This window comes from Manacus vitellinus, unplaced genomic scaffold (genome assembly GCF_001715985.3).
Source record: "Manacus vitellinus isolate BGI_N305 unplaced genomic scaffold, ASM171598v3 scaffold_1_pilon, whole genome shotgun sequence".
Classification (NCBI taxonomy): domain Eukaryota; kingdom Metazoa; phylum Chordata; class Aves; order Passeriformes; family Pipridae; genus Manacus; species Manacus vitellinus.
Window position 1 is genome coordinate 40,163,321 of NW_021939396.1, and position 19,128 is coordinate 40,182,448.

General features: G+C 35.1%; 3 long non-coding RNA genes across 3 annotated transcripts in view; 1 reads left to right on the top strand and 2 right to left on the bottom strand.

Moving 5' to 3' along the window:
• LOC108641033 overlaps nt 1–1,187 on the bottom strand; it is a 32,910-nt gene extending 31,723 nt beyond the window's left edge. Inside the window, exons 1-2 of the long non-coding RNA XR_001921690.1 lie at nt 1,088–1,187; nt 228–284 (exon numbers count right to left, since the gene is read on the bottom strand). This is a non-coding gene — a long non-coding RNA (uncharacterized LOC108641033). The remainder of the gene's footprint in view (nt 1–227; nt 285–1,087) is intronic.
• On the top strand, nt 195–17,288 carry LOC108641037. Its single transcript, XR_001921694.1, has 3 exons — nt 195–292; nt 10,044–10,125; nt 17,214–17,288. It is a non-coding gene; the product is annotated as an uncharacterized LOC108641037 (long non-coding RNA).
• On the bottom strand, nt 13,278–18,118 carry LOC108641034. Its single transcript, XR_001921692.2, has 3 exons — nt 17,941–18,118; nt 15,160–16,848; nt 13,278–14,507 (listed from the first exon to the last, which is right to left on the bottom strand). It is a non-coding gene; the product is annotated as an uncharacterized LOC108641034 (long non-coding RNA).
• Nucleotides 18,119–19,128: the final 1,010 nt, after the last annotated feature.

Genomic DNA, 19,128 nt, shown 5'->3' on the forward strand with positions numbered 1-19,128 from the left:
GGTCATGAGTCTAATGCCCTATTTTTTTGCACTATTTAGTCTTACAAAATAACTACCACTGTCTTCTGCAGAAATTCTCATTTGCAGTTCTTCCTTAACATTATGCTTCCTCAGCATAGATTTTTTTTTATAGCAGGACAGTGCTTGCCCAAAGTGCACAGTTGCTCACCCAGTCACTGGCCCACAGCAAGTGAGGTGCGTTCACTTGCTGCTCACCAGGGTCTCACCTGCATTTTCTACATGCATCTCCTGGCTTTTGAGTCCATAATTTCACTTTCTTCCTTCTGAAACGGTAAGTCAATTGTGAATACACAGGGAAGGAAAAGGAATAATGAAAATATAACTTCTTCTATGTGCACATACTCTAATTTCAAAATACCTGCTAATTTTATGCATCTGTCTCTTCAACTGTTGTCAGGAAAAAAATACTTCAAATTACCCTCTATATATGTTTCTTTATAAAAAAAATCACTAACTAAGATGTCCTGAAAGGCAACAGAATTTATCTATATTCCACTCACAGAAAAGGAAACCATAATAAGTAGTTCAGCAGACTCTGAAGCATCCAAAAATGCTGTGGTGATTGTTAATCAGCTTGGCTTATCTGCAGAAGTGTGCTTCAGCTTTAAAAGGAATATATGAATAATTCACCTTGTCTGCTGCATACTGCTATCTGCTGTTGATCTAACATGCAAAAGGAAATCGAGCTGAGATAGCCACTGTTGTTTGGATTTGTATAAAATATTTTCTTATTCAAATGCTATTAAAAAAGATTTTGATGTGCCTAAGTTTATTCTCTGGAGTAAGTTTCCTACTTCCACTGCTCACTAACAGCTGAGGGTTTTCATGCTCCGTGTTTTCAGTTATAATAGTCAATACAACCTAGTACAAAATTGTAATGTCATGGATGGCTGTACAATTTCACTGTTTCAATCAACAACAGGAAGCTATTGAACTCGAGGAAAAACATGACTTTCACAAAGGCTCTGCTAATATTACAACAGAAGAGTAATAAGGAAACAAGTAATTTCAACATACACCACTGACTTACACTTACACGAACACACATACAGATACACGTATGTACCTTTAAAACACTATGCATTTCCTATACTGGAATGGTTCTTTCAAGGATTTTGTATAATTTGTATCACGTGCCTCTTGATTTGCTGGGAATTTTTTACTATAGAAGAAAAAAAATTGAAATACCTGAAAATATGCACAATTACTTCTTTTTTCTTTTTTTTCTTTGTTTTTCCTTTTTTTTTTTTCTTTTTTCCCTGTATTGATATGATTGGATTCCCTGTGGCAGAAAAGGGTTGTTCTTCAAACATACAATTTCCTGTGGAGCCCTAAGCAATCAGTGTTCAGTGAACTGCTTCTGCCCTAAAGCTCAGAGGGAGAAGTTACTTAGGCTTGAAACAGTCTTACATTGTTGGCATCTTTTTGAGGAGCACCATGTACAATAAGAGCCTTCATGTGACCTCTGTGGTATCTGTGAAACATCAGTATGTCATAGCTGCATGTCCTGGGGCTGTAAAGTGTCACTGGTGTGCACTGAGTCCTCACCTCAGACGCAGATTACATGTATTTGGAAATTTTGAAGAATGGCCCTTAACCTGAAGTGCTGTACTCCAATGTGCTATTCTGAGAATGTTTTCTAATAAACAAATAACACTCTTCACCTAGAGACATTAGGCTGTAGACGTTCTGCTAAGTAGAGCAGCTGAAAGAAAGTCTGTGACTTACAAATTAAGTAAGTGTTAACATTGAATATTCATGATAGCAAACCTTAATGGCTCCTTCCCATGAGATCTGCTCAGTGAACCTCAGCACTTAGGCTGTGACCCTGACTTGCGTTCAGCTTAATGATAGTCTACAGAAACAGCACAGGCTCAGAAGCAGGACTTAAAGGATTTTTTCAACTTTATCCCTATGCTAGGTTATTTGTAGCTTCCATCTGCTGCCTTCACTCATCCATGTGGAGGCAAAGCTGTGACCATATTCCATGCAGGAATTCAAAGTGTCCTGTCCTGCCCCTACTGTGCTATCATTACTACTGTAATGGTCAAGCTATAAATATATATAAAATGTGTTTGCAATCTTGTGGTATTTCAATAATTTTCCCCTTCCCTAAAATCTTTGATAATTATCCTGCAATATCTATTCCTGATGTGAAGTACCTTTATCTTTGGTTTTGAGATCGACATTCACAACCACCCACTTCTGAGAAGTACAGAGTATCAGTTTCCTTCTTCAAGGCATTGCAAACAGTACCTTACCACTCAGACTAGATGATTCAAATCAACATCAGGCCACTAGCCCTGCCTCTACATCCTAAATGATAACAGTTAAACACTTTCCTGTGTTGGCTGAAAATAGGAAAAATATTGAAAAACACCCTAGGCAAATGCTAGTATCCCTGAATTTTGGCTTATTGTGTCTCTCCTTCATTTAAGAGCCAATCTACCTATTTCTTTTAGTTTTGCCAGGCAAAGCTGAGATCCTCATTTTTATATCCTCAGTTTGGTTCCCCTTGCCTTTGCACTGTGAAGTGTAAAAAATACTTTACAAGAAATCTTTTTTCATATTTTTCCCATAGAGTGGGTGAATGTAGGGAGTAGAAGCAAACCTCACTGGCATATTTAGCGACAATTCATATTAAGAAATGCATATAATGAAAGTTCAGTACTCTCAAATATATAATAGTTTTAAGCAATAAATTAAATCTGGTATCTTTCTCAGCTTTCAGTGAGCTTGCAAAGTACTCCTGTTACCAGGGTTCATTACCATGTAAAACCTTTCATTATAAGTAAGTTTAAGAACCTACCATCCTTTCCATCACAACTCTGCAAAGTTTTAAAACTCAGCTACAAAATTTCAGAAGTAGACAAGCTGGTTCACAAGGTCACAGATAGCAAGCATCCGTTTTCTATATTTTTAGGGAAAATAATTTATGCACTTTTAAAAGTACCAAGGCTGGCCTTTCTGCTGCTGAAATCTGTTTTTAATGCTGACACAGAGTTACAGCTTAGAGTGATGTGGAATGAAAATGCAGACCACAATGAGAACAAGAAGAAAGATAGTCTATTCTGTTGAAATAGGAGCTCATATTCCCAACCTATTACTCTAGTTAGTGGGTTTGTCGCTGTTGTTGTTAATTGAGGCCAATATTGTGAGGATTATTAAATGCTTTGGGAGCAGAAGCTATAAGTACTTTTGATAAATATTTGGCATCGTAAATTGGATCCTCTGTATACAAAAGAAGAATTGTACTTATTTTTTTGTTGTAGTAAAACTAATTTTAGAATCATAGGATCATCAATGTTGGAAAAGACTTACAAGATCATCCAGTCCAACTGTCCACCCAGCATTACCCCTTTAACCTCTGAACTACTAAATCATATCACCCAATGCCAGATCCAAATGCCTCTTGAACAGCTCCAGGGATGGTGACTCCACCACCTCCCTGGGCAACCTATTCCTATACCTGACCACTCTAATGATGAAAATTTTTTTCTAATATCTAAACTGAAATTTCCCTGTCTCAGCTTAAGGCCATTTCCTCTTATCTTCTCACTGCAGGCATAGCAGAAGAGATTGGCCCTACCTCACTACAACCTCCTTTCAGGTAGTTGTAGAGAGGGACAAGTTCCCAGCTGAGCATCCTCTTGTCTAGGACAAACAAACCCAGCTCCCTCAGCTGTTCCTCATAAGAAGTTTTCTAGACCCTTCATGAGCCTGTTGCCCTTTTCTGAACAACTGATTTCTATCACTCTTTATTGAGTATGAGCTTGATAATATACCTGGAAGATATAACTGAGAATCTAACTGATGTTTTACCATTGATGTCAATAGATGTTCATCAGCTTAGAAGTGTGCAATATGAAAAAACAAAGAATCACAGAATCAAAGAATAGGAGGGGACCCACGAGGATCACCAAGTCCAACTTCTGGACCCGCACAGGACTATCCCCAAGAATCACACCATGTGCCTGAGAGTACCATCCAAACACTTATTGAACTCTGTCAGTTTGGTGCTGTGACCACTTCCCTGGGGAGCTGTTCCAGCATCCAGTCACCCTCTGGGTGAAGAACCTTTTTCTGACATCCAACCTGAACCCCCTCTGACACAGCTTTACGCCATTCCCTCAGGTCAACACTGTGTGTTTCAGCATCCATAGACAATGGGTTTCTCCATTCATCTTGGTGAAGCTGCCCCATTTACAGTAGGAAGCTTCTGGACTCAAGCTATAGCCTAGTCAGGATACTGTGCATAAGTGATGCACAGTATCAGTTTTCCATACAGATGTTCTCAAAAAAGCCACCAAAGTAGGTCACTGGCCTTTTTAAAATAACCTTGTAATATTGCTTTATCATTTTACTGCAGTAATTCCTGGAAGGCTCCAACATACTTTACCTCTCCAAAATGACAAGGGTACACTACAGGCTGTGGGAAACTGTAGTGTACTAATCATGTAGACTAGGATGGAGGGAGGTAGTGAAGACAGCAGTCATGTCAGATAGCATTAATAAACACTTAGGAGAGTTGAGCTTTGAAATCAGCTTTGAAAGAGCTGGCTATTGATCAGGCAAATCAGTGAAGGGATTAAGGAAGGGGCAGCATGAAGCTCAGGTGTTGTATCTCCTCGATGCCAGTGTACTTAACTCTAGTAAATAATTGCATGATGTCTCACAATCCATATGTTTTACCATGAAAAGCTGTGATCAGATACACTTTGTTTAATCTTTTTAAATAGCTGTCAGTCAGAAAACAAAACTCATTTGGATTAGTAAATAATCTTTTCGAAGCCACGTTGAAGATTACTGTAAGAAGGGTTATTCTTTTCTTTCAATAAGGCAAGCATTCACATCCTGTTTGGATGTTGAACCCAAATACAGAAGACACTTACTCCTCCCTTTTATCCTACAGTAGTAATGATCTAACTCCCTCATTTGTAATTTAACAGTGCTCTGTGTAGTGTGTTCAAAGTAACCTTGATGTAAAAGTTTTTAACACTCAAATAAGCATCTTTCAACTGAATGGAGTGTTTACACTGAGTTCATTTCTTCAACAACTTACCATTACTATGACTAAACCACCAGGAAAATTAAGACACCAGTTAATCATTTTTTCAAGACTGCACAAGTGGCATTTGAAGAGAACAATCTTTACTTCCTTTAATTTTTAACATAACTTGAAAAATTGGCTTGTCACCTCTCAAACAACTGAATAACAGAGTAACAACAGAAAATGATAATGAAACAGCAGTAAGATTGTGCATGAACTGCCCAAACCAAGATAATGCAATATTGAGATATCTTGCTTTGAGTATTTCAATGTCTATAAATGGAGGGGGGAAAAAATGGAATCACCATCCCTGGATGTGTTCAAGAAATGTGTAGATGTGGCACTTGTGGTTTAGTAGTGAATACGGCAGTTCTAGTTTGATGGTTGGACTCCATGATCTTAGAGATCTTTTCAAACTTAAACAATTTTATGAGTCCATGATACTTCCATGTATGATACTTCTTTCATGGTATTTCACCAGTGGTGGCAAATGAGAAAGATGAGACTTTTAGCCTCCTTAAAATAGTCTTATATTCTTCCAAATTTCTGTGAAATTTAATAAAAATCATAGCAGCATTCTGAATATTATCTGAATGAATGAAAACAGCAGGAAAAAAAAGCAATGCTGGATTTCTTCGTATCATTGCATAATAGTCCTGTTTCCATGATTCCACTCTGCTTTTTAGTATGACTTTTGGCTTAGGATTTCTTTTAAAACTGGTCATGTCATGTTTCAATTGCTGTCTATGATTTTTTTTTAAATGGATAATATAGAATAAACTCATGTCAGAAATGTCTGTGCTCTGCCTGGCTTTATTTTTTTATAATGATGCCTAAAGATTTTTAGCTTTTTCTAAATGTTAGTGTAGTTGTGTAGTTTTCTTTCACTTTGGACAGTTACTTTCACATAGTTTGTGTGTCACATTTCTGAGCTTTGGTTTAACTATCTTTTAAACCATCTTTTCAAGGCAATAGACTTTAGCAGCGACATTCTGTTGAGATATGCACCTGGACCAGAATAATAAGATGTATAGTAGACAAAACAGGATAGAAGGCCTAGGACCCTTGTAAGGGCTCCAGTGGGGCAGTTCTGAGGGTGGTACCAGGGTAAAAGGGGTTTTAGGTTTGGATGTACCCACTAGATATGATAATTAATTAAAGATATAAAAGTGTAAGAATTCTGTATGTAGGTGTGCACCTATGTATTGTGTGCATCTGAAGGCCTTCATTAAAGAGCTGCTCTCTATCTTATCTATATTAACATTGTTTGGAGAATTTTTTCTTTTATTTTAAGCATCAATACCAATTATTGTTTTGTTGGCTGTTAGATTCCATCCAACAACATTGATATGTATATGCCAAAGAAATTTTCGCTCAGCTCTTCAGACAAACTGAAATTGTGGTAAACTTTAATCTCATTTCACTTGAAATTCATTTAATTCACACTCCTAATTTTAAGACACAGCATAGAATTTAGTTAAGAGATTTCAAAGTCCCTGGCTACCTTAAGAGTTTCTCCTTGTGACCTTACATGAAAAGGTTATTTAAGAGTGTTGCACAACTTCCTTGACTGTGTTGAGGTTGATGCTATGTGCAGAACAAGATTTGTTTCAAGTAAGGATAATGGTTCTCTTGGGAGAGAAAATGGCTGGTCCCTAGTTTTGATGTGATTTATGTCCAATGCAGCTATCACAAAGACAAAAATAAAGCTTTCATTTGAAGTGAGGAAGAGATCTACTGCCCTTGAGAAAATGCTGTGCTATAATCCTTGTTTTCTGTTGCCTTTCTCTTTTTTATATATACATATATTTAAAAAATAGCTAGCAAGATTCAGACACTTAATCAAGTAAGAAGCTCTAGCTGAGCTGTATAGTCTCTCTCTTTCAGTGCTACCTGATATGACATGTTCCTTTCCCCAGGACCTGGTTGCATCCAGCACCTGCACTCTCCAGCAATGGCTCTGCCTTGCCCCTATGGCTTACAAAAGCTGTCATGATTGCCATGTCAAACAAATTAATGTACGTATGCACTTCTTTAACGCTACGTACCAGCCCATGGTACAAGTGAGAATGTGATGCAGGAATTAAAACGTGGTTCAAATAATCTCACTGTTGCTAGAGTATCTAAGATCATGTGCACAGTTTCAGTGGTTCATCTGGTGTTCAGTGGCGTTTCAAGTAACAATGAACTGGGTCTATGTCTTATTTTGCATGGGATATGTATATAAGAAAGATTCAGACTTTGTGAAGAACGGCTTGGCTTTCGTGGGGTGATGGAAACATAATAGCTAACTCTTTAGTAATCTGTGGAGGAATTTGCTGGGAAGAGTTTATGTGTGACAGTGGAGATAATAATTTTAAAACCTGACTCTTATCATAGGAATTAAGGCTGCCAGGGACTAAACTTCAGCCATCATGCTCAGAATTCAGGTGCACCATACCTTAATCTCAAATATGGAATCAGAACTGGAATATATAGTTTTGTCTTATGTTGAAGATCACCTACATTTTTCAGTTATCTGCACTTTGTGTTAATGTGCTACTTATTTTCATGACATGGGACTTGGGTGTGTGTCCCACAAAATTAACAGCTAAAAATCACAAGGTAAGTGGGGATTCAAATTTCTGATGCAAATTTGTTATAGAAATAAGACACACTTTACAAAATAACATAATTTAAGAATTTACAATGTGAATGTTGCTTAGATGAAAAAAATCTTTATATAGTTCATACTTTTCATTTTGTATCATTCACTTTGACAAGAAAAGCTTTTCCTCTAGCTTATTCTGTTTATTCAAACTCAGTGTCTACAGTAAGCTGCCATATTGTCACATTACTTTTATTTTTTAGTAATCCCAAATTATTACTATGTTTAAAGTACATAGGAATAAAGACTGATCCCTGATTTTCAGGGATCATCTAGCCCAATATTCCACATTTGAAGGCTTTTACATCATAATATTTTTCATAAACTTTGCAAGCTTCATATAAAATGAGCTTCATTTTGGCCCACAAAGTTCCTTACAGAAAACTTTCCAAACCCTCATTTCTCTGATAGTTCAACCCAAGTGTGTTCATGGCTGTTGAATACGCATTTGCTCTCCTGTCAACATTGTTCTTATCTTGAATAGATTTTCTCCCTCTCTGCAATTTGCCCAAACTAATGTATTTATAGAAAACAATTATATATCCTCTCAGTCTTTGTTTTACTGGGCTAAATCCTCATGCCTCTGAGCTCTCATAATCTCTCCTGTTAAAATAGGCTCTCTTGATCTAAAGTTATTGCATAATTGTCTTTACATTTTTTCCACATTCTAAAAATACCCATAAGTTCACCAAGTTGTTTTTATTGTTTGATTTGTTTGGGTTTTTTTGGATTTTCTTTTTTTTTTGAGTGGGGGAAGGGATGTTTAGGGCTGTCTTTTAAAAACATATCAACGTTTGTGAAAAATATTTGTCTGATAAAATATACAAATGCATCTGTATTTTATCCTTGGCTTGGAATCAAGTAAAAAATACTGTGATCTTTTTGCTTAGTCATTTTCAGTTGGTGACAGCCAGATTATTAGCAAAAATCTCTTGATTAGTCCATTCTGATTAGATATTCATATCTAAAAATTAACTAATTTTTGATAGAGCTTAAAAGCATAACTTGCACTCAAACTAAAAAAAAACAAAACACCTAATGATCTTGATCTTTGATACTTCCAATCCCTTTTTACTTCACTGTGGTGATGCCTGTAGTAATACACTCCTCCCTTGTATATCCTTCTTCTATTTTGCACTATGACCAAGGTTTACAAAGGGGCAAGTGCCTTTGTTCAGCTGTGCTGTTATGTCTGGCATTTCCAATAATCTATGTTGAAAGGTCCTAGCAGGGAGCATGGAATTTGACAACTGAACCTTGTCCTCAAATCCCAGTCTGACCTCCATCTGCCTCTGGCAAGACTACACTTCTCATTCTCAAGCCTTCATTTCTGGAGATGGTATCAAATGACACTTTGGGTAGAAATAGTATCCCTTGTGTGCCTAGATATATATGAATCTGAACAGGAAAAGTATTCCAGGGCTTCTGGATGCCATTAGCTTTCTATCTTTCAGGTTAATTTGTATATTGTTTCAGTTATCTTTTCACCTTCACCTCCTATCCTCTAACTGCAAAGTAAAATACAAAATCTGTAAACTCTGAATGCAGATCCCATTATATTCTTTACTGAGCTTTGGCTCAATCGTCTACTTTTAATCAGAACACCAACCTAGGATGTCATGATTTTTACTTCTGCCTTTCAAAACTAAGAATTTAAAATGAATTCTTTGAAATTAAAATTACCATAGAAAATTCTACTGACATGACTACACATGAAAGTTGCACCAGATTACCTTAGCTAAGTTTATTTAATATGTTGAACTGCTCCACTACTTGTATCTGTACTTGTTCTCACTCTGCTTTGATTTAGCTGAAAGTGACTGCCTCTAGGTTTAAATCTAACTGCAGCAATACACTGTATCAGTTAAGAAAAAGAGAATTAAATCACATCTCTTCTAGTCAATTACTGGGGACAATGTAGTCCTCTTGTTACTCATGTTTAGTTTGCTATGATCTTCACCGATTAGAAGAGACACACCAGCATCTATCCTAATCACATACTTTCTTCCTAATGCCTGGTTCCTAATGGTTTTGGGAAATAGAGAAGGTAAAAGCCATGAAAGTGTCTGAAAGCTACAATGCACTGAGAATAGTTCAAAACAGAGTCCAAAAGTGGTGACCGAAGTGCAGAACAAAAAGTAGGAGAAGAGCAAAGGTTCTCCGTATCTGGCAATTCCTTTGAACTCTCACCACAGTAAAACAGACTTTAAAGTAGAGTACACAGGTCAGGAATTACTATGTTTCACTTACAACTGAACCGTCACAAAAACTGCCACAGCCAAGAGCCATTTATTTAATTCTGTGCTCATTGCTTTTTGCTGACAGGGCTGATAGAAAAGCTGGGGCTATTTTGCTGCTGTGTTTGCTGATCAGCTGGTGAGAAGTGCAGATGATGGACAGTATTCAGGTAACTAATCCTTAAACTGAGAGCATACATGATCTAAGAAACAACATCTGTAAAGTAAAAGAGATGGTTTGTGCTAAGATAAGGTGTGCATGTGCAAACTTCTTGGATAAATGGACATTGATCAATTTTAAGTCATTGTGACAACTTCCATCAGTACAGGTACAGCCAGCAGATCTCCTAACACTGGAGAAATCCTTTCTGTAAGAAGGTCGATTGGTGGTTTCTGTGTCACAAGATGAATGCCATTGTTTGGATTAATAAAAAGACCACTGAATGACAGAGCTCTGCAAGCTTCATGAAGGTTTGAAGTCTCAAAATGAGGAAGTCTCCCTAAGCCTTTTCATCTCTATAATAGAAAAAGGTATCCTGCAAATTAGTACTCTGATACTAACCACACTGGAAGACTCATCACCTGAGATGGCCTAAGAGGCAGAGTTTGAGGCTGATAGGGGCAACCTTTACTGTTTTAACAGGTAGATCATGATGGGAGTCAGTGCAAAAGCTGACTCATTAGCTGACTCTCTGTCCTCATTAGGCTCAGATAAATAAACTTGGCTGATGGGTGCAGAGAAAGATTGTTTTGCTTACGATTTCTGTGATCCATGTTCAGAACACAAGGAGATAGTCTGCTCAAAAAAGTGGGAGGTTAGCCTGAACAATGTCTGGGAATTGCACCTCTTTTGGATTTATATGGAAGCAGCAATGAAAACAACATAAAAAGTAGATCCATTTTAGAATTTGACAAAGTAAAGGAAGTTTAGGAAGGGAAATTCAGACTGCATCACATCTTGAAAATCTCATATTTAATGAATTCTAGAGACAAAAAGGCAAGTCATGCTGGAGATCTCTTAATGCCCATGACCTTAAGCAGAGAATTGGATTTGGATGGATCTTGTCTGGCAGGTTAGGCTGCTACTTACCAGCTTGTAAAGACTTGCTGGTTGAATATTGGCATAGCTTGGTAGGAAGATTTAAAAGTGACACTGACAAGAAAAAATGCTCAAAATGCTTTTGTTTACATTGGGTGACACTTTTTAAAAAAATAGATCGAAGACAGAATGACTCTGCAATCAAAAAGAAATTTTTGTAAAGTGCTTTTACATAATAAAAAAGCTTATTTAAATGACAAGAGATATAAATAACTCAGGGTTACAGCTAACAGATGAAAGTGAAGTGTAATAAGTTGCAAAGAAAAACTAATAATACATCCGTAAATGGGTTTAATTTCTTTGAAACAGAAAGGAAAGAAAAAGAAAACAATACTTGTGAAAAGAGATTTGAAACATAGAGCCAAATAATTTTGTTGCAGTCCATTTTAAAGTCTTTTTGTTAAAGAGAAAAAAGGGAAGAATAAGCAGAGACTAGGAATAGAAGGAAGAGAATAATCTTCTCAAATATTTGCTGTATTTTTGTCCTGTGTTTTTTATCATTTTTTGGCTTCAGGTTTTAGCCTGTAGCTTTCAAAATGGTGTGGAATTCCCAAGTGGCTTAGTAGAGTAAGGTTGATGAACAGATTTCATCATTAATAAAATACTCTTTGTGACTAATAATCCCTTCAAAAGGAAGAGCTTTCAAATACATTCAAGATCTTCCTCTCTTTGGAATTTTCATGATTGGGAAAGTATTTTCCCAGTGGGAAATTGTATTTTGTATTTTCCTTTTATTTTCAGATTGGAAAAACTGCTAATAAGTGGAAAGCAAACTCCATGGGGACTTCTCTGAAACAATATAATGGAGAAAAAAATAGCATTTTTTACAAGTTTTTTTTTTTTAATGTATGGATGTGGAAGGTATACTTAACTATAAATATTTAAATAAACAGTTCTCAAAACAAAATTTAGAAAAAGTGATCATTTTGCATCATTCAAAGAAATTTCATTGGATTTTCACTAAAGCAATTCTTTGATTGGAAAAAAACATGCAATTTAGATGCTCATAATTGTTTCAGTACATTTTTTACCTTTTTTTCAATTACTTGCAGAATTTAATTCACTTTTTCTTCATGTATGACATTATGAATTAAATCTGATGAATATAGTTAACTACAGTCTGCATATGTGGACTATGATTTCTGGCAGAACATGATCTTCAGCATATATGACACCTCAGCTCTTTTCATAAAGAAAAAAGCTTGAGGTTTTTTGGTAGTAGATTTGTCTACTAGAAAAAGATAGCTGAAGGAAGCATCTCCTACTGAGGCCACTCAGTTCAAATTTTCCAAATGAAAAATGGTCCTACAGGAAAATAATTTCTGTCTTTTCTCACCTTTTTCCTACTTTTTAAAAAATTGCTTAGGCTGGAAAATCTAGGTTTTAGACTGGATCCATGGTGTGTACAGGTAAAAACTACCATGTTTTTATCTCAGATTTTTCACCAAAAAAATCTACAATTTTCTGTTTTCCTGAGCTCAGGAAAGCAATTACATTTGTAATACAGCTAATCTCAGAGGACTAAGATAGGTGAAAACCGGAAATAATTGAACACTCTGTTCTGGGTTACAGTATAGAAGCTTAACTTACTTTCAGAACCACACAGAAATTTTTATCTGAGGGGGAAAAAGTTGGGAGGTGGCTTAATGCTGACCTGAGGAACTGAGAAGAAATAAAACTATAGATCAAAATTAGAAATTAGATCAAATACCATTAGACCTCTCAAAGGTAGACTTTGACACAATCTGGTTTTATTCTTTGATAAAATATTTGTTTCTTTATACAGACAAAATACATAGGATTTATCAGTATTGTCGCATGACAAATCATTTTCTTCTGGGCATTAGTATAAGAACTATGAGAAATATAAAGAAAAATAAGCATAGTTTGTGCTGATAATATAATGGGAAAAAAATCAGAACATTTGGGGGGATGTATTTTTTATATTATTTTTATCAATGGTGGTAGAAAAATGCTAATTTCCTAATGAAATATATTAATGGCACAACTGTGCTCTCCTTAAAACTAAAAAGACTTGGGTTACACACACTTCGTCCCATGTCCTAGGAATATAACATATAATATTAATAACAGAGTGATCAGTAATCAATATGAAGTAAAAGAGATGATTTTTAAAAACAAGACTTTTTTATATAGGCTAAGAGCAAACTGCATGTAAACAGTTGCATAGGAATTAGACTTGCTTGGTTAACTGCTTATGGAGTAACTGTTGGCTTTGAAAAACACATGGCTATGAAAAAAGGCAATTGTTTTAAGTCAGGTAAGATACACCCAGAAAAGATACAGAAAAAAAATAAAAATCTGTTTATGGAAGGTTGATATAATTCCACCTAAAAGAAACTATTTTAGTCAGATGTCATCACCTAGTCTTCAAGAATTATTAAGAGTGAAACAGATAGAGGAAGATATCTAACCACTGAAACTGGAGGATCTATTTTTACTACTGCTTCTCTTGTATGGCAGAATGAGGCAATGACTAGGAGAGGAAAGACTTCTTCATTTTTTGTTCTAATAAAACTGTGAAATTTATGCACCCATCTACCACACTCACAATCAGATTTTGTTTTTAAAATTTGTGGTGACAGCTGTGGTCTGCAAGATAAGACTTTATTCTGGTATTTTACCTTCACATAAAATTCATTCAGTGTCATTATAACCTGTGCCTTTACTGTACTCTGGTTCTAGTAATGTCATTGATTCTGTATTCATGTAAATAACTGCATTAATAGATTAGATTGACCATAACTAGACTTCAATGTTGCACCATACAAATGGTCTTTACCTTTCAAGATTTATTAATTTTATTTTGTAGTTGATGCTTTGGCCTCATGACACAATATTTTCTGAAATACAGGTGGTGAATTTTGGGTTGAGCTTCTATATACATCAGGTACTACAACCTGATATATCTTAGCCGTACTTCTCCATCACGTTTCTGAAAGTTTCACCTCATCATTCTACTATGTCTACGTTGTTCCCTCAAGTGCTGTGCATTTTTGTGATCTTAAAAAAAAAGATGATTTTTATGGGAAACTTGCCATTCTAAAATTTCTTGGGGATACTAGGTGCAGTTGGCATGTTGTAGTTTCTAAGATCGGTTAATTATGAGGATGCTATTTCACCCTTGGCTGAAAAATTTGATGTTCATGGCCCTCAGTGTAAGCAAGTTAAGACCTTGCTGTCATCACTGGTCTGCTTTCAATTGCACTTTCAGAATTCATAGAACAGTGCATTATGTCTGGTCCCAGTGCCTTTTTAAAATGACACTACAGTTCTGCAGTCTAAATGACCATATTCTCTTATGCAAAACATAAGCACAAGCACTGACAAAGACCACTTGCTACCATGGTGATAGGAGGATTTCCCCCACTCTGCCCCCACAGTTAAACACATTTCTTCTGCTTCTTGAGATGTAGGTGCTTTAAATCATCCCTAGAAAAAAAAAAAAATAAAAGGAATTTTTACTGTCATATTTACAAAACTAATATTTGAAAATATTCTAGGGTATTCTGAAACTTAAATTAGTGGCAGAATTAAGTTGTTTTCATTAAAACTTGAAGGTAAGAATAAAAGAAAAAGATGCTGAGTTGAAAGAAAGAAAATGCTCACTGCAGTCATGAGCGTAGAGGTCTATAGATTTAATTAATGAAACATTTCAAGGGAGATCTGATAAATAAAGTAAGTATTTTAATTTAATTATACTAGAAACCCAAAATGTTTTAAACATAATCTGAATACTTCTCTCAATGCAAACCATTAGCTCCTTTCTAACAGATCCTCCACTGCATCTTTACCCAAAAGTATAGCAAACAGTGGGAAATTTTTTCACGTCTGCTAATTTAGACTGATTCCAGGAAGCACAATACATACAAAAAGCAAGCTTAGAATATGAATGTGTCTTTGAGCATGACTGAGTCTGCACTTTGAGGAAATATATTGCTAACTTTAAATACTTGACCAGCAAATATTTTATGCACCATTCTAGGCATACATTCATTCTAACTCACATGCAGCAGTCAAAGTACATAAGGAACAGACAAACTACGTAGAGCTATTAATTCAGATGTTAAGCAAATTAGCTTACATTGAATAGAATTATAAGTCATCTCCGTAAAGTTCTTCATTCAAACACTTTGTTGATCAAATGTGGGATTGTAAAAAAACACACCTTAAATAAAGTATTTTTTTTCTTCAGATTCAGGATTGCTGTGTTTCACTTCCTATTATTCAGTTTCATGCATGCTCATCTATTCTTGTTTTATCTTCCTAGGTTTAGATTTAACCAAGAATGAAGTTTATACTTATTCTATATGAGTGGATCTATTTCATTTATTGGAATTGTTCCATATGCATCTGAACAAGTATACATCCTGTTCAGTTATCATTCTGAATCCTAGGCATTATAAAAGATTTTCATTATCAGTTGACACTTTCCACAGTTTCTGAACAACAAAATACTTTACTCTGATGAATTTTTTTCCCTGTGTAACTCAAAGGCAAGATTTCTAATACCAAAGCAGCCTTCTGGGACAAAGCTTTGCAGCAATAATCCTTAACAAGAAATATTAACATACCTTGACAAAATTCTCCTTGTTATTCTGGACTCTGTAGCATTCTTTATTCTGCAGTTAACTGTGAGTCCTGAACCCTCAGTAAGTTCTCAATTTCTCTTACAAGACAAGAATTCTTTCTATTTAACCCTCAGTAAGTTCCCAATTTCTCTTACAAGACAAGAATTCTTTCTATTTTCCCATGGCTCATTACTGTACAAATTCTTTACCTTTTTCAAAGTTAATTTTGAATTTGCAGGGGTCTGGGATTTGTATTGATTTTGTCTACTAGGTGGTAGATGTGTTCCAAGATTACTCCTCTGTTCTACTAGTCCAATATTTTCACAAAATTAATTTGTTCACGTTTTTTTTCAAAAAGTATATCGGATCGGCTTCATATACATATGAAATGTTATATTATATACATAATTCTTACTGCCAAAGATGACTAAGAGCTATTAAATACAGCAGTCATGACCTTCTCTACCAGCCAACAGTCTCTTAAAAGAGATTATGAGTTAGGAACCAAGTTTTCAGAAATAAATATTCACTATAGATGGGTTACTTCAGCCCTAATGTAATCTCAATTAGCCTGTGGCTGCCCCACGGCTGACAACAGATAGAAGCTATGGAGAGTAGGAGCATAATGCAGCTTCCTTACTGAATTGAATAAATTAATTGCAATGAGTTTGTACAATCAGTACTTTAGAACCTGTTACTGTGAGAAATAAGTCTTCCTGCTGATTGTCTGTCCTTTCATTTACATATTTCTAAGTAGGCATTTCTATTCAAGTCTTCTTGACTTCTAAGACTTCTAAGGAGGCATAAATCTAGTCACATCATCATACATTTTTTCAAGTTAATTCCAGAGCAAGGTTTTGATTAGTTTGTTCTTCCATTCTTGTATTTATTCTCCACTTTATGCTAGGACTACTCAGTTTCAAGAAGTCATTGAGGTCCTGAGGTGCTGAAGAGAAATTTATTTTGGTTAGTGAAAGAATTCCACAATAACAGAATATGCTTTTTAAAACACCTTTCTTCCAGTTTGTTTGGCTTAAGAAGATGTAACTGTAAAATAGCTACATCTCTGCAGGACTAAGACATAGATCAAGCCTATGATCTGAGCTATCAAAAGCAATATTTATCAGTTGGTGATTTTTTTAAACCCTAATGTAGACCATGATGCCGTTGTGATATATCATTATGTTGCAGGGAGGCTTCATCTAGAACAAAGAGAAGAAAGAAAGATTTAGAGTTCTGTCAAATGTTTGATAACTCTGCTGAATGTAATGTTTGTTTGCAGACATAATCGACACTTCAAGAGACCAACAGAATTCTTGTTGGAACAACTTTGCAAGGATGAAATTATTTTGAACTGTGTCTACACAGCATTAAAACAAATTTGGTATTTTTCATGATAGAACCATTGTGTCATTCAGCTTCACACTTTCTGTTTTACAGTTGTATCTCAGTCTCAGTTTACACCCTGGATATATATATATACAGGAAAGGACAAACAACTGAAAAGCATGTCACAACAAATATTCCATAAATATGATTTGTCTTCTATTGCGAATGTGTTTAACAGAATTCATTAATAGATCCAGGGGAAAGGAAAAAAAAAAAGAAGAAAGAAAAGGAGTAACAAAAAGAAAAAGAAAAAAATAAGAGGAAAAAGGAAAAAAAAAGAAAAATAAGAAGAACAAAGCAATAAACATCTTTACCAGGTAACATCTTAGTTAATTGGGCTTGTGGAAGCATGAAGAAGAAAAGTGAATTTTACATTGCCCTGTGACTGAATGTTTGCTTATAGACTTCACTTATTTTGCGTGTTTTAAGTATTTGTTTATGGAAATAGATGAACCACAGAGGAAGAGAAATCCTAATTCTTAAGTGAACTTTATAACAGTCAGTAGAGAAAAACACAAACAATTCACCTGTCTCCTCTCACCCTTTTGTGTCCAGTAGAGTTTCTTTTAGTTGACTTTTATGTCATCTAGATAGTTGCCTTAGAAATCTTAAAACAATGTACTTTATGGAATTAGTTGTACAGTTGCTTTTGGACAGTTTTGATTCTGAGCCTAAGAAGCCATATTGCATTGAAATTATGATTCATACTTTATTATTATAGCTGAACATATTTAATGCACTTTATTTGGAAGATCTAGTATAGGAAGATTCTTCTAAATATTAGTGATATATCAGCCTCACAAAAAGTTCTGTTAGAAATAAATGTAAAGAAAAGTAAACAAAATTAATTTGAACAAAGTATTAAGAAATCTAAGTATATAATGAAAATAACTGCAAAGTTTTACCTGTTCACTGTTGACAACAATATCTGGAGACTGCAGTATAAAAAAAGTGAACTACATGAAAAAGAGAGCTCATCTTCTTGGTCTGAATAACAAGAGAAAAGAAAATTCCATCTGATATAAAGCGAATGTCAAGGCATTTGCATAGGAGGGAAAGGGGTCTGAACTTTTTATCGTGCTATTTAAGGCATGACCTTTGCTTCTATGCTGCAATCGTTAATGTAGGTGGTAAAGTAGTTTACTAGTAGAGATTCCAAATCATGCAAGGCAAACCTTCTGAGAATAACAACATATTTTACCTTCAAAGTCTGTTATGCGTTTCCTCAGACCTCCATTACCAGAGTAATTTGCTACATAGTGAAAGGAAGAAGTAATAACTTCTCTTCATTCACAGAACTAATGAATATATTCACAAGTATTGAACCCTCCGTTAGTCTCAGTTTGATGGTTAAAGTTTTATATCTGTTGTATACTTAAAACGAATTAAAATGTCCTTTCTTCTCTAATCATTACTTGGTAAAGCAAAGAATTTTGTGAAAAGAATTAAAGAAAAATCTCTTACAGAGAAAAAGAAAAAAAATATGTTTAGGTCTTTAATTGTCGATATGTAGTTTTACACATTCATGTTATTTATTCATATTGACCCGTACACATCCATAATTTATTATGAAAAAACACCTGAAAGAGCACAGTGATACTGGCATGACAGTTTACCTAAGTGAACGGATCAGCCGAATGTCTAACATCAAAGGTGCCTTTTTAGCATACCACATAAAGAGTCAAATACCTTATACTTTTTGTTCATATAGAAATTTTATGCCACTGGCTCTTGTCTTCCATAACCATAAAGTTATAAAGATGATATATTTAGGGTGTTTAAGGAATTTTATTCTGTTTCAGTATAAAAATAATGTGAGAATGGTTTAATTCTGTTTCTGCTTTTTTACTCTTTTTTTTTCACATTATGATGCACTGTGATAGTGGGCTTTTTGGAGTAAGAATTGAACATTAAAAACATAACTGATATTGTATTTTAATTCCTAGCTGGAAGTTTCCAAAATGTTCTCCCTTCAAAGTGATTACCACCTTCTATAATCTCTGTGTGTATCTTGTAATGCTCTAACAGATTTAGGTAATAAAAAAAAAGACCATGGTTACGCAAAAATAGTTTCTCAGTAAAATTCTTAAAGG